Genomic DNA, 16,986 nt, shown 5'->3' with positions numbered 1-16,986 from the left:
GAGATTCCAATTCTGCCTGACAGGTTCCCAGGCCTGGCTGCATTCTGTTGCCCCTGCCAAAAGGAGGTCACACACTCTCTGATTGAATTACCAGGGGATTGCAGGAAACTAAACAAAGGGCCCAGGCAGATGGTTTATTTGGGGGGTCGTAAATGGCTTCCTTTTGAACAAAGCCCTTCCTTGACTCAGGCAGATGGTTTATAGGGGAGGTTGTAAAGTGGCTTCCTCTTGGCAGAAACGGGGAGGGGCAGCCCCCTCTGAGGACAGGCTGAGCTTAAAGAAAGTGGATAAACTGGTTTCTCAACCATGTGACCTGGGAAGACACACCCCTGTTGGCCAGAATATGATTTTAAGAAATATGTATAACTCATGGTGCGGACTTGTCAAAATTATCTAAATGATACCATAATTCTTGTGATTTTTCTGCCCACATTTTAAGAGGTTTTAGGACCCGGTCATATGATCTGGGGGTTTACGAGCGGAAAAGAGGCTGTTACTCTAAATGTATGCATGTTAAAAATCTGACACTTCCTTATCTAAATGCCCACATGCCTTGCACACAATTGTATAAATGTGGAGAAAAATCCGATATGGGGAAAGCTACTAAAAAGTGCAAAATGTTGCCATTTCTGAATGCAAGCCCCCAGGAAGAGCAGAGTTTGAACAGAGTATACCTCATGTGATATGTGATGGGTGCATGTAATTTTAAACAACTGTGTATCTGTGCAATATGTATTTGGGTCAAATATAGATTTACATGCAATTTGACAGGGGAGTGTCCTTTCTGCAGGCCATAACACAGCATCACCATGACTCACATTTCCTTTCCCCTACCAAGGAAGAGAGAAAAGCCTGACCAATGATCAGTTGAGAGAGGGGCTGGCTTAGTGATGCTGCGCACACACCCACTTTCAAAAGACATAAAAAGAGCCACTGGAAGCTAGAGAGGACATTCAAATCCAGTGTCTGCGGAGCGTTTTGCCAGACCACACAACATCCAGAAGATACCAGTTCCAGACTGACTCCAGCTACATACTCCAGAACCTAGAACTTATACTTTAGAACCTAAATCAGAGGCCTAAAACCACAAGCTGAGTTCTCTGCAGCAGGCCTCAAATAATTGCAAGCTACTCACAGCCGGGCGAGCTGCTTGAATCCCTTGCCAAGAACTTTTGCCAGGACCAGTGCAGAGATCCAGGAGCCGTGCAGAGACCGCTGTATCCGGACAGATCAGACCAGAGTTCCAGAGTGACCCAGACCGCTGTGAGCAGAACCAGAGAGCTGACCCAGATCACTGTGAAGTGCCGAGACCAGAACCGGAGCCCAGTCCAAAACCTGACCAGATCCGTGGCGAGGCCTATTTCAAATTTATATTGTGAGTACCTAGCAGAACTATGCAGAACCAATCTCTTAGTTAAAATAATCTAATCCAAACTATTTTAACCTAAGTAGAACAGCCTCCTAGAAATCGTGTCATCTGTCATTTGTAAAGCTGCACAACTGTCACCTGTCAATTCTGAAGCTGCAAGCTGTCACCTGTCATTTTGAGTTTACTTTAAATCCGAAAAACTACCTTTATTTAATCGTTCATATCTCTGGAACCGGTTGTCCTAGGAACTTGGTTTAACTTTCCCCTGAAAGCTTAGAATCTCAGCTTTCCGACAAACCTAGACTTGCTACTCCTTATACTTTTTGCCATAATCACGATTCACACACTTGCGAATTTTACCCCGATTTGCGATTTGGTTAAAAATCCAGCCACGTGTAACCATCAGCAGTCATTTCTTTCCTCGCTAAAAATCGTTTGCCTCTTAATCACCATCTCTGAATCATTGCTAAAGTGAGCCTGAACTCATCCCAAGTATCTCTCACTCACCCTGAATTTCTAGGGGGAATTAAAAGCATTGGCACATTTTCCCATCCATTGCCATCACATTTAAAAAGCATTTTGGGCCTGTGTTTCAAACTCCTACCTGTTTCCTCTAAGCTTGCTGGGGGGGAACTGAATTTCGAATTGTATTTTGATTGCATTCCTGAGAACTGTGTGCTCCTCTTTCCATCTCCTTCCATTTCTTACATTGCATAGGGGAGGGGGGTGAATTGCCAGAGAAAAGTGATTATCTTGTCTTTTGCTAAAATCCTATCAAGTATCCTATACTAACTCCTCATTGATTGTAAAGAAGTGTGCCAGTGTCAGATTACCCATTGTTGATTAACATTATATTTATAAGGGCGATATCGATTATTAGTGGTAGCTATATTTTGTTTTATTTCTCAAATAAACCTTTTAAACTTGCAAAACAGAACTCCTGCTTGGCTCAGTGGAGTCAGGGGGATTCTAAGAGAGGGGTGTTATATAGGGGTAGTCATCCAGAACTCATGAACTGGACATAAAGATATATCAATAAGGGTTTCCATTCAGAATCCCAGACTAGGCATTGACTTAGCTGTAGTGTTGAATTGAATCTTCTTACATCAGTTGGGCTTTAGACCGAGGTTTGGAACTGAAACAGTCCTTCTGGCAGTTCAGGACGATTTGCTGGAGGCTGCGGATAAAGGAGCTCCCTCCCTACTGGTGATGTTGGATTTCTCTTTGACCCTTTGACACAGTTGATCACTCGATTTTGCTCAGTCTTCTTAAAGAGATTGGAAACATCTCTGAACATGCCATGACATGGTTTAGCTCTTTCCTTTCTGACTGAAGTCAGCTGGTAAAAATGGTGGAGTTTCTGTCAGATCCAGTTCTCTTGGGTTGTGGTGTTCCGCAGGGATATTTCCTGTCCCCCCTGCTCTTCAATCTTTACCTACAGCACTTTGTAAACACTCTGAGGAGTCAACGGATTAACTTTCACTCCTATGCCAATGACACCCAGATGTGTATCAAAATAGGGAATGTCGATGAAACATACCATAGGATCAACCAGTGTATTGACGCAGTCAGTCTCTGGATGTCAGAAAATCAATTGCAGCTTTATCCGGCTAAGACTGAGATCGCCCTATTTGGGCCAATAAATCTTCTTGCCATAGGGAAGTGCCCCCAAAATCCACACTATATGGGGGAAGATCTTAAATTCCCCCCAAAATTAAATACGTGGGATCTATATGGCAAGATAACCTGGCCAGGTTAGTGCTAAAGTGCCGACTGTGTTTTACTCCCTGCGTTTGCTACGTCAAGTCTTATCATTTACTCCTAGTAGTGATAATGCTGTTGCAGTGGGTTCATTAGTAAATTCACATTTGGACTACTGCAACAGCCTCCTTTCTAGAATTCTGGCAATGAAGCCTCGGACATTGCAAAGGTCCCAAAATGCAGCCGTTAGACTTGTCTGTCATCTGAATAGGTCTACCCATGTTTCGGCTGCCCGTAATACCCTCCACTGGCTGGCACTGTATGATAGAATAAGGTTTAAGGTGACCTGCCTGATCTTTCAGGGCCAAAGGGGCCTGGCACCATCATACTTAGCGGATAAACTCAGTTGGTATCAACCGTCCAGGGTGCTACGGTCAGGGGCCCAACTTGTTGCATATTCCCGATCTCACTGTGTCACGAGGGGAGACAGGCTATTTGCTCTATATGACTAGAAGCTGTGGAACAGCAACCCCAGAGAAATCAGAGCCATTGATTCTTTTCAGAAGTTCCGAAAGAGCCCTAAAAACCTTTCTTTATAAATGAGGGACCGCTTGAGGTCTTCGTGATTTCTCCCCATCTGTGCATTTGGCCCCTCTCGGCTGTTTCTTGTCCTGTCTTTTTGTTTGTTCATTTTACCGTCTACCCCTCTATATGATTAGGTTCATCCTTGTGCGCTACACAAGTTCCTTAAATCAAATCAAATCATACATATGGACCCTAATATGGTGCCAGTATTTGTAAGACAGTACAGTTTGCTTCTAGGGTCCATTGAATTACTCTAGGAGATTATCAAAAATGTGGAATTCTATGGGATTATTCGTCCGATATACAGTACCTTTAATAACCAAGTTCTAGGTATATTGAACCCCAATGGACAATGGAGACTCTGTGCAGACCAAAGAAAACCAAGCAAGAGGTTGCAAATGTCAAGGTGGCCTCTCCCTTATATCCACAAAGGACTTTCACAGATCCAGGGCTCTAGGGTACATTCTACCCTTCATTTAACTAATAAACATTGGGCTTTCTTCGTATTCTATGAAAAACAAGGTGCGCTTAACTTTAGTGTGGGGGGCAAAACTATGCATGGACTCATACCCTGCTTGTGTACATTAACAGCAGATATGTGTTTGACATATTCCTACACCCAAACCATGTCGATCTTCTAGAAAGAGGGTTTTGGTTGCCTGTGTATATGAATTGCTAATCAAAAGTACAACTGTGTAAGAACACTTGATGGATATCCACCACGTGTTGACAAAATTAAGGAATGGAGGGGCAAAACTATCTCTTTAGAAAGCACATTGGGTGCAGAACTAAAATAACCCTTCGAAGCCATTAAATCAAAGCCTGAGGGACTTAATTTCCAGAAAAAGAATGCCGAGGTCCTGCGGAAATGGAAGAATCCCATAAATCTTTGTGAATTACGGAGTATTTTAGGATTGACCAACTACAGTCATACATTAATTTAGAATTACATTGAGACAACTCAGCCCTTATTCCACCAATTGAAGGCAGGGGTGAAGCAGGAGTGGGGATGACTCCCAACCAGAGGTTGTGGAACAACTAAAAGACGTCTTTCCCAAACTCTTTGCATGGCTTACCTTATTAAAAATAAACACTTTTTTTCTGGCAACAGGATTTTCTGACACGTGTTTAACTGCGGTTTCATATCAGAAACATGACCAGGTTATTAAGGTGATTCCATATGTGAGTAAATAATGATCACCTGTTGAGATTTAGTTTAATGAAAATGAAAAATCACTCCTGGCAATGTTACGGCTGTGTAAAAACTACTGTCTGTTGATCCATGGAGAACATTTTGGTCTTTGGTCTTTTTACTGCTAACTCTCTATTCTCCCCTCCTTTCCCTTCTCCCTTTTCCTATTTCCTCCCCTTACTTTCTTGTATGCACTTACTCTATCAGAATTTTCCCTGGACCTAGTCTGTCTCCTCCTCATTCCCCTTACTGGTTTTTTCCTCCCCACCCCCCCTTCAGCACTATCTGAAATGTCATCAGGCCTAGTATGATAGTCACTTGTTTTGTTCCTCCCCTACCTTTCTGCACCCCTCTCCCTCACCTCCTGTTTTTTTCCGGCTCTACCAAAAATGTCGTCAGGTCTAGTACGGTAATCGCCTGTCTGTTACCAATTTCTTTCCCACTTTCTCACTCCCTTCCTTATCTATGTCTTAGCTCTTGCACTATCTGAAATGTCGTCAGGCCTAGTACTTAGTTCATTTCACATCCTTACTGTTCATGGCCTGTAAGAATTTCATTGTTTTTTCCCCTTGTTCCCGCCCTTGCCTTGAAGCTCTTTGAAACACATTGTGTATAGGCGCTATATATAAATAAATATGTCATAGTAGCGACCTCTCACCAGTCTCTACAATATTGACACAGTGATCGAAGATGGACCAGGGAAGGTCCCTAATTCAAGGAGTAATTCCTGATTTTTTTCAGTTCAGGAGTATCCTGTAGAAATCGGATATGATCAAAATCAAAAGATTCAGATGGCTCAAGGATTAGTAGATGTACATGACTGTGTCCAGGATTACTGTTTACATGATGAAGAATGAAACACAACCAATAATATTGAGTCACATCTGTGACGAATCTAGGGAGTTTGTCATTTCTCCTCAAGGGGGATCCTTTGGGACTAGGGAAATGAGCCCACTACTCCTAACACACCTAGGGAACAGGGTAAGCGGGATACCACTGGAGGCGATTCCACCCAATGAAACAGACAAAACCCAGAGAGAGACTTAAGTCACCATCCCTTTTCCCCAGAGACTAACTCCTTTATGGGATATTCATGAACTTAGATGTGTAAGAACCCTTTAACAATGGCTGGCTCAGCTCCTGACCCAAACTTCTTTTCATACTCTTTACTGTAGGTGTCATGATCACTAGGACTCAGCAAGGGCATTCTCCTCATATGGGCATTAGGGGCCCCAGATAACTCATATGGGGGCTAAATGGGTGTTAGCTTGGCGCTCCTGGCATTTTTTGTGGTCACAAGCATTCAACACCATTGAGGGTTAAGAACTTCCTGGTTCTCTTAAGATGGCCGTTCAGCTGGCCTCAGACATTTCTCTGTTGGGCGCTAGTCTTTGAGCCTGGCTGCCTATTTAAGCCACGCCCAACACTAATCCCATGCTTCGCGTTGTTACTGCAGACTGCAGCGCAATGATTTCCAAAGCTCCCGATCGTACCTGTAAGGAAAAATAACAGATTTTACGAACATTTCAAATTGGCAACAACAGGATCTACACTCACCCGCCACGTCGCTGATCCTCCGGCTACTGTCTACACCTGGGCTCAGAGTCAACGCCCCGATCCTCTGCTTCCCGGCTCCCAGCGCTCTCTGCTCCAAGTAACTTCGGTTTCCAGTCACTGCCACCTACGAGGAAGGAAAAGAGGTAAAGAGCACAGCTACGAACACTTATTAAAAAGGCAGCAAAGCGCACTGCGCCACTAACACGAGCATTAGCAAAAACTGTATCCGAGACAGCAAGTCGCGCATCACTAGGCTAGTAGAAGAACTTACTTTCGAGCAACGCCCGCATCCTGAAAGGCGATACTCCAGGCTTCACCTGCACAAGGGGAAGCAGACACAGGGGATTAAAGTGAAGCCCGAACCTCGCGCATATTCAACACCTGCATATCACAGACAGAATCACCTGCAAACAAGACAGCTGCACAGCGCTCCCAGCACACGCATATCAAAGGCAAACTCAACTCCAAACAAGAGAACTGCAAAGCGCAACCAGCACGCGCATTTCAAAGGCGCAGTCAACTTCAAACAAGACAGCTGCAAAGCGCTCAACGCATCAGCAGGAAGAGAAGACAGAACCTAAAACTTGTGTAAAGTTGAACTGAATAAATACAACAAGGCTATACCTCAAGCCACTAGAAACAGAAGGGACAGCCCTGAAAGGGAAAAGGACTATGGGCCTACAGAGTATATAGCTACAAGGGGGGGAGGGGTTGTCCTTCTCTTAGTATTTTGCTGTTTTACTATCAATTTGGTAAAACAGACTTATGTCTTTGTCATGAGGGGTACACTCTAAGCCGATTTAAGTATAACATGCACATTATTTTTAAACATACTAAATAATAGAATACACAGGTTTTTATCAAATTGACCAGTATTTATTGGTGGTCTTGTTCTGTTTATAATCATAAAACAGAGTATTGTTGGTGATATGAGCAGCAAGAACTCAATTGTATAAAGTGCTATATGTGAACAAATCCTTCACCTCCAATGAGTTGTGTAGTTCATCAGTTACAGTAGATAACAGTCACATTACAGCAATCTATATGAGCACATAGTTACAAAAGCCGGACACAAAAGGGTGGCCTAATCAAAGGTCTTTTGTGCACTGGAGCTGAAGGATTTGTTCCCAATTAGCACTTTTCATGACTGAGTTCTTGCTGCTCATATCACCAAAAAAACTATTTTTTAAGATTATAAACAGAACAAGACCACCAATAAATACTGGTCAATTTGATAAAAACCTGTGTATTCTATTGTTTAGTATGCTTGAAGATAATGTGCATGTTACACTTAAATTGCCTTACAGTGTACCCCTCATGACAAAGACATAAGTCTGTTTTAACAAATTGATAGGAAAACAGTAACACACTAAGGGAAGGACCCCCCCCCCCCGCCCCTGTATTTATGTACCTCATGCCACAGCAGGACTGGGCTAGAGCTCCAGTGAAATAAAGGGCAACAGCCTTCTCCAGGAACTCAGCACCCCTGCAAGATAGTAGGATGGAGAGCTCACCTTCCATAACATGTAGGTGAGCTAAAGTTTCAGATAACGTCCCAGGTAGTTCAAGGGGCTGGTCACGGGAGCGGGGGATAGGTTTGGAACCCATAAGACAGTAACCAGTATCTGGTGTTTTTGCAGAAGACTGCATATAACCTCGGCTAGGCCGCCCACAGCACCCACTGAGAGGAGGCCTTTAACGCCCCAGCAGAGATCAGGTAAGCTTTACAGTAGGCATCACAAACCGAGCACTGTCATGGCTGACACCCTTCCTTTTAAACCGACCTTCTCAAGTGCAATTGGGCCCTTTTCTCCACTTCACTCTTTAACTGTGGTGTCCATCAGGGCTCTATCCTATCACCATTGCTCTTCAACATCTACCTTGCCCCGATGAGCCAGTTGATCTCCACCTTCTCTCCTCATTTCCAGTGTTATGGAGACAACACTCAGCTTTCCTTTAAGCTTCCATCCTCTACTTCCTCCCCTTCCTCTCTCATGCCTGACTGCTATTCAGAGGTGGTGCTCTGCTAATGATCTCTGCCTTAATTCCAGTAAGACAGAGCTCCTTCTCATTGGGACACCTGCTCCCTGTTTCTCCCCCACTCTCTGGCCACCCTCCTTTGGTCTCCTCACCTCACCCTCTTGTGAGGCTACAAATATTGGGGTCATCTTTGACTTGTCTCTTCTCTCCTTCACTCTGCACATCACAGACCTTGCCAAGAAGTCCAACTTTCAGCTCCACCTCCTCATAGGCATTCTCCCTTTTCTCAACTTCTCCCAGAAGCTCAATGTCTCCAGAGCTCTGGTTCTATCTAGGCTGGACTACTGCAACATCATCTTCCTCAATTTGCCTCTTTCCCTTCACCCTCTTCAACTAATCCAGAGTAGGACTGTAAGATTTATCTTTGGCCTCAAGCCCAGGGACTGCATCTCTTCAGCCCTAAAATCTCGCCACTGGCTCCCAGTGACCACAAGGATCAAATTGAAGACCCTTTGCATAATCCACAAGGCTGTCTGGGGTCTCGGACCTCTCTACATCCAGCTTTCTCTCCCTAAATACCTCCCTGCTAGAGTTCTTCGGTCCTGTAGCTCCAACTCTCTGCAGGTCAGACACTTCTCCAAACAGAGAGTGGAATATCTTTTCCTCAGCAAGAGCCTCTCTCTGGAATGGCCTACTAGCCTGCCTCAGACCTGAGCCAGATCTTCTTAAGTTCTGGAAATGTCTGGAGACTTTGCTTTTCTCCTCCTCCTTCCTCCCCCTCCCGTGCTAATGTGCCTCTGATGCTGCGACTGGTGCCTGGTCCCTAACGAGTGTTACAGGGGTCAGGCCCTCCTTGACCATTCCCCCGCCAGCATCCCTACCAGCACTTGTCCTCGGGCACCTTTCCTGGATTAGTCTGCTCTGGTCCACCCCGTCCATTGCACTTTTCCCTTTCCCACTTCCCCTGCACTTGCCCTTTGTAGCCCCCCTCAGCACTTGCCCAGCCCCCTGTATCCCCAACCCCTACACTTCACCCCTCCCCCCTGTCCACTCCTCAGCCCTGCCCCCTACTTCCACTCTCTCTTGCACTTTTTGTCTCTGCACTTGCACGGTAACAATGTCACAAGGCCTAGTAAAACCATTACTGTTGGTTTTTCCATCTGCCCCTCCCCCCCTTTATTTGTCTTGTGGAACCTGGAAACACTTGTCTATATGTGCCATACAAATGTCTAATAAATAAAAAATACAATAAATAAACAGCAGAACGACTGAAAAACGAACCTTCTGAAGGCACGTCAGGCGAGGAGCCAATCAGGAAGCAGTATCCACGCATCCCGGAGAGTTTAATTATGCCGCAGCATGCAGTGAGTAGAGAGACGCTGGGAGAGACAGAACGCCAGATGTGGTGTCCAACCCGGAGGTCCACACTGGAGATGTGGGGTATGGCAGCACGAGCGAGAACGGAGTACCTCGGGACCATTGCAGAGCTGCCCACAAGCTCCTGCACTGAGTAAGTGGAAACCAGGAGGAACAGCCCACCACTGCTTATTCCAGTTGTGGAGTCACATAAGCGGCTTTGCAATTAGACAAGAGGCTTTTGGCCTACATAGCCCTCCCAGGGAGCACAGCTCATCAGATACAGGTACAAAGTGGCTTCCAAGCAACGGGCAGAAAGACCAAATGAAGGAGCACCAGAGTGTGGAGGATGAAGGAGAGATGCTTCAGAGTGGGGAGAGATTGAGAACACCCCAGAGTGGGGAGAGAGAAGCAGAAGCCAGGATTCGGGAGACATACTAAAAGAAGCCCGTGTGTGAGGAGAGAAAGAGAAGTGGGAAATAACTGAGCAGGCAGAAGCCCTGGTGTGGGTAAATAGCCAGGAAACCCCAGAGTGGGGAGAGATAGAGCAAGAAGCCTGGAGTGGGGAAAAGAGAAAGAGAGAAGCCTGATGTGGGTGAAAGAACTGAGGATCACAGAGTGGGAAATAAGCAAGCGTGAGCCCCAGAGTGGGGCAGGAAGAGACTGAAAGAATCCCAGGCTGTGGGAATCACAAAGTTAGGGAAATATTAGGTATTTTTGAATGAGAAGAGGAAATAAACTTTTTTTTTTTAAATCATGCATGCTTGTCCATCTCCTGATTCTGACCTGCCACATATCTAGCTGCTGCTCACAAGGTGTATGAAGAAAACACCTGTCAGGGAATGCACATAGTTTATTACGATAATGTTTCTACCATATCAAAGAAAATTATGAGAAGGAATTAGTAGCTGGCATCAGAAATGTGCTTTTGACATTTCTACACACTCAGCCGGCTATAAAATTGGGCAACATGACTTGGTAGTCAAGTGGTGTAATATATAGCTGGCATTACTTTCTTAAATCATCAACATCTGTAGCTAGTCATTATAACTGTTTCAGACTATCACTGAAATGGATATGTTGCTAACTTAGTTCATTGGAAAACCATAGGGATGCTGTGTGTGTGCCAAAAACAAATCCCTGAAACACAGGAAGCCAATCCAAACAATGCATGATTTAGTGATATCAAACAACATAACTTTATTTTGGAATACATAAAGAGGCAGTCAAATGGTGAGGGTCCTGGCAAGACAGGAAATTATTTAGCAGATTAATTAGTCAAAACTGGAGCACTCCAAGGGGAATACATTGATATGAAATAACAGTAGTAACTTGGTCACATACTGAAGCTGAAAGTAATCTTTCCTCTCTTTGATGCAGTAGAGAAGCTCCAGATCAAGATCAAATTACTGTTCAGAAGGAAGAACTAATTATTGGATACTTTTATCAATATCTAAAAGATCCAGAACATTTTCCTTTAGCTGAGCAAGATTGTTAGGGTATGCAAGATCTCTGAGTGCTTATAAAGTTTTAGAAAATGTTAAAAGTCCAAGATGGACTTTTGGTAAGGAAACCCCATCTGATTGTGATCAGTCGATAGTACCTAGTTGTTCTGAAGAATAATGCTAAATAATGCCCATAATGCAACAACAGCTGGCCATCAGGGATTTAAAAAGACACTTACTCAGGATCTAACCATTTATTTAAAGGTGTGTCTGATGTGTGCTCAGTTCCAACCAAGTTCTCCCACTCACTGGGCTCCTTTACATAAGAGAGAGCTGACACTACCATGGTCTGATCTTCAGATCGGCTTTATTGGTCCGGTGATTAATTCTGGATGCAGCAACAAATATATTATAACCATGATTGTGCCTATTTACAAAATGTATTAAATATGTTGCCTTGTCCCCCGGAGGAGCCGGAGCTCCCCTTCCACTGCAGGAGAAGTGCCCTGCTTAGAGGTGCCCTGAGAGGCACCTGGATCGATGCCAGGCTGACTGCCTGACTTTGCAGCACCCCGAAGCATTCTGCACGACAACGGCAAATCCATCAACTAATTTACCAGGTTCTGCCCTTAATCCGATGCCGTTTCCTTGGATAGCCCCCCATCCTCCAAAACAAGTTATATAATTTGCATTTGGTCCGTAGTGCAATATTATGCACCAGATGCCACGAAGCAAAAACCCCTTTAAAATGGCTGCTGGCATTTCTACACTGCCTTCTTTGTGGTGAAGTACTCCACCAGGCTTCAGCGCCAATCCTTATTGGCTGCCAGCCCTTTTTATTCAGCAAATCGTGAGCCAGCAGGCTCGAGTCGACACTCACACGAAGGCACAAACAATATGGCTACTGCCTGTCGTGAGCCTGGAGGCTCCATATGCTGCATTGTCCCCAGGAGGAGCCGGAGCTCCCCTTGCACTGCAGGAGCAGTGCCCCACTTAGAGGTGCCCTGGGAGGCACCTGGATCAATGCCAGGCTTACTGCCTGACTTTGCAGCACTCCATAGCATGCTGCACAACAACAGTAAATCCATCAACTAATTCACCAGGTTCTGCATTTAATCTGATGCCGTTTCCTTGGATGGCCCACCCATCCTCCAAAACAAGTTAAATAATTTGCATTTGTTCCGTAGTGCAATATTATGCACCAGATGCCACGAGGCAAAAACCCCTTTAAAATGGCTGCCAGCATTTCTACACTTCCTTCTTTGTGGTGAAGTACTCCACCAGGCCTCAGCGCCAATCCTTATTGGCTGCCAGCCCTTTTTGTTCAGCCAATCGTGAGCCAGCAGGCTTGAGCTGGCACTCACACGAAGGCACGAACAATAAGGCTACTGCCTGTCGTGAGCCTGTCTGGAGCCATATGGGCTTTGGACCCCCACACGCTCGCTTCCATCTGGTAAGGACTTCCTTTTACTTCTTAACATCAGCGACCCCAGACCACCTGTTTCATTTGCCTCCTGCAAGCCCTTAACTATCGCCTCCCGCCATAAAACGTACCTATCCCCGTGCCCAACACGGCACGACTTTGAAATGTCACGCGCATTGTTTCACATATCCGCAGCGCAGACATACGGAGTCTAACTTTCAAAAATCAGCACCTGCCTTCCATCGACCCACCGTTGCACCTGTATCTCACCCTTTGCAACATCGGCAACTACGCTACTAAACCTTCTATCTCTACTGGCACCTGTCATGTCATGACTATTATGAACGTTCTTAAAACATATCTTACATATCTTGCTTGTTCCAAAAATGTGTTCACAGCAATTACTGTTTACCATACATGTTTGGTCAACCCAGCTACTGTAACCGTATTGCACCTAGCCCTGTTGTAACCATGCTGACCTTAACCTTGTGACCACTGTGGCTAATGTAATTGCACTGTATCCAGGCTTCTGTGCTTATCTTGAATCTAGACAGCTATGCACACTTTAATCCTTCCTCTGTGATCATGCTGACCCTAGCCTTTATGACCACTGTGACCATGCTAACAGTACTGCATTTAGGAATCTGCGCCTACTCTGATTTTAGATACCTGTGTATCTCTGCCCATTTCGAATCTAGATAGCGGTGCATACTTGAACCTAGTTCCTGTGCTTATGTTGAACCTAGCCTCTGTGACCACTGTAATAGGTTTGCACCTAGGCATCTGCGGCTATCTTGAATATAGATATTTCTGCATCTGTGCTTACTTTGATCTTAGACACGTGTGCTTTTGTGCTCATTTTAAATCTAGATATGTGCGCATCTGCGCCCATTTTGAACCTAGATATCTATGCATTGGTGGTTATTTTGAATCTAGATATCTGCACATCTGTACCCATTTCAAATCTATATATTTGTGCATCTATGCCTACTTTGAATCTAGATATTTGTGTATTGGTGCCCATTTCAAATCTGGATAGCTGTGCATACTTTGAATCTACCTCCTATGCCTATGCTGACCCTTGCCTCTGTGACCACTGCACCAGTTCTGCATCTAGGTATCTATGAATCTATGTGCATCTGCGCTTACCCTGATTTTAGACATTTGTGCATACCTTGAACCTAGCCCTTGTGCCCACACCACTGTGAAATCACAGTATCTAAACATCTGTGCCACTACTGATTCATTTCTATCACTCTACCCTAGATAGATCTCCCATATCCATCTACACATTTGCCACAGCCTCCGCGATACTACCTCACCTAGCCATTGACACCCGCGTTTCGACACCCCCCACTAACTTTAATGCCACACTTACCACTAGCCAGCAACGTCACACACAAACTATGTATATGCCTCTGACCTACACTGTCCTACTGAGGGCTATCCTATACCTATTAAGGATACTAGACCATACCATGACACATACCTTGCCTTCATCAACGCATGCATATGCAACGCTCCACAACAAACCCCTTTATCTAAATGGCCCGATTACAAGACCTTGTTGTCTCCTCCAAACAAAACTCAAACTCTGCGCCAGACCTCCCAAAATTTAAGAAACTCTAGCCACCATCTTATATCCTCTCCCTAATAACACTATTAGAAACCTAAGAGGCCAGCAGCCTCACTCCGTAGCCCCCTCTCACAAAGTTACAAACCCTCAGCACCCACTCCAACTCAATAGCCAAATTAATCGAGACCACAACACCCACCCTAGGTGCTACCTCAACACCCAGGCGATACTCTTGGAGCCCACACAGACCGGCATAAAAGGAGCTCTAATAAACGCCCGTTCTATGGTAGCCCACGCTACCGAAATAGCCAACCTCCTCCTCACGGAAAAAATGGATTTCCTCGCTATCACTGAATCCTGGCTGCACTCAGCGGCCGGCCCAGCGATCATGCTAGCCATCCCCAAGGACTACACCCTTCTAAGAATAGATCGCACTACCTCTCGAGGCGGAGGCCTTGCCATAATTGCTAAAACTAGTTAGCACTGAGGCTCACACCCCCACTAAATGTAGACTCCTGTGAATCCCTCACAGCCAAGCTGACCATCTTTGATACCCAGACTCTAAACATTCACCTCATATACAGACCTCCAGAGCCACTAGGCTTCTTTGAAGAAGATCTTACTAATATCCTATCTGACAACCTTAAAAACTCCTCACTATGCCTTCTCTTAGGAGACCTTAACATTGGCTTCAAAGACCCATCAGATCATAACGCTACGCAGATCAATGATTCCCTTGAGGAATTAGGGTTCACCCAAAATGTAACAGGTGCAACCCATACTAAAGGTAGTACCCTCGACTGGATAGCAGAGTACAACTGCCAGACCTTCATCACCTCCTCAACACCGTTGCCCTGGACTGACCACCACCTGATCTCCTTCTCTCTAGAGGTGACAGCCCCCCTACAAACCGATAGCATAGCTCCTGCCATTCCCACTAAAAACAAAAAAAATATTACAACCGATAAACTCATCCCCCTGATTCTACCCAGCTTGAACTCTCTTCCTGCCCTCACAGACCCATTCATCTTTGTAGAAGAGTACAACAAAGCAATGCTATCTGCCCTAGACACCATAGCACCATTGAAAGTCAGAAAGAGTAAACCAAAAAAACATGTGAATACTTGGTTCTCTCCCCACCTGAAAGCAATCAGACTGGAGAAATGTAAATGCGAACAAATCTGGAGACTAGAGCCATTTGACACCAACAAAAACATCCTTAACAATCTAGCTTCCCTTTACAAAAAACAGATTATCCTTGCCAAACAAGAATCATACAACCTACGCATAACCAAGCCAACTCTAATACTAAGGAATTGTTCACTATTCTCAAAGAGATAGAAATGCCTATCCAAGCCCCAGATACTTGCCTTAAAGACAAAAGTTGGTGCACCAGTATTTAGAACACCCTACCTAGCAGAATATCGACACTCCAAGCCAAGATTAATAATAAAAAAGAAACCCTCCTCCTCGCCCCTAATCCAAACAAAATCTCTGCACACGTCCCCTGACCACCCTGCCTACCATTCCTCCTTGTAAAAGTATCCATCCTTGAAGTTGAAAAAGTCATCCTTACCCTCAAACCATCTAATTGCCACGGTGACCCTTGCCCAGCACAAATCATAAAAGATGCTGCACGTGACCTCTCCCCATTTATTACCAAACTTATAAATGCTTCCTTCTCCACTGGCACCATTCCTCACAACCTGAAACAGTCATGGGTCCTCCCACTCCTCAAAAAACAAACACTTGACCCCTCCATACCCACAAACTGTCACCCCATTACCACAGTTCTGTTCCTGCTTAAAATCTTAGACAAGCTGGTGTACCTCCAAATCCAACAATATCTGGAATGCAGCCATCTCCTAGGAGTGTGTCAGTCAGGTTTTAGACCACAACATGGAACGGAAACTGCGCTCATCGACCTCAAAGCACAAATAGATGCCTTGAGAGACAATGCTAAAACAGCACTATTACTGCTACTTGATCTCTCAGCGGCTTTCGATTTGGTCGACCATAAGATTCTCTGCAACCATTTGGACTCTGCTGCTCACTTCTCACAAGAAGCTATAGGATGGATTCAATGGTTCCTTGACAATAGAACAATGCGGGTCTTCTCACCCTCAGCAGCCGCTGACCCCATACCCGTCACCTGCAGTGTGCCCCAGGGCTCCTGCGTTTATCCTACTCTGTACAACATCTTTACAAAGCCCTTTTTGAGGATCTAGATGGCCTGGGTATCACCTGCACTAACTATGTGGATGATAGACAGATCCTCATCCCGTTGACGGGAGATTACAACAAGGATTTGGCCTTCGTGAATAGAGTGTACCTCATCATCTAGGCATGGATGGCCTCTCATGGTCTATGTCTGAATGATGACAAAATGGAACTCCTAATTCTCGGCACCGCTGCTAATCTCCACAAACTAGGCCATCTCTACTCAAATTTTAAAATAGACAACGATGATATCACAGTAACCAATCTAGACTCTACTTTAAACTTCAAAAAACAAGTCAACTATATGGCCTCAGCTACAGTCTACACCTGCAAGCTAATCAGAGCAGCCAAGCCCTTCCTCTCACCTAATAACTGCTTTACCTTAGCAAGAGCCCTTGTCTTATCCACATTGGATTATTGTAATGCTTTATATGTGGGGAGTAATTAATACATTACCAATAAGATTCTTCAGAATAATGCCCTGAGAGCATCCCTAAGCATCCCCAAGAAAGCCCACATATCTGACTTCAGAAGATTCAACAACTGGCTCTCTACAAAAGATAAAATTCTTCTCAAAACAGC

At 44.9% G+C, this 16,986-nt stretch overlaps 1 long non-coding RNA gene across 1 annotated transcript in view; it reads left to right on the top strand.

Moving 5' to 3' along the window:
- Nucleotides 1–6,303: 6,303 nt before the first annotated feature.
- Nucleotides 6,304–16,986, top strand: part of LOC138510915 (uncharacterized) — a 42,106-nt gene continuing 31,423 nt past the window's right edge. The window contains exon 1 of the long non-coding RNA XR_011280463.1: nt 6,304–6,547. This is a non-coding gene — a long non-coding RNA (uncharacterized lncRNA). The remainder of the gene's footprint in view (nt 6,548–16,986) is intronic.

Source organism: Ambystoma mexicanum, chromosome 6p (assembly GCF_040938575.1).
Source record: "Ambystoma mexicanum isolate Mex_15411 chromosome 6p, UKY_AmexF1_1, whole genome shotgun sequence".
In the NCBI taxonomy this organism is placed as follows: Eukaryota; Metazoa; Chordata; class Amphibia; order Caudata; family Ambystomatidae; genus Ambystoma; species Ambystoma mexicanum.
Note: the sequence above shows the minus strand (reverse complement) of the source record. Positions and strands in the feature narration are given on the sequence as shown.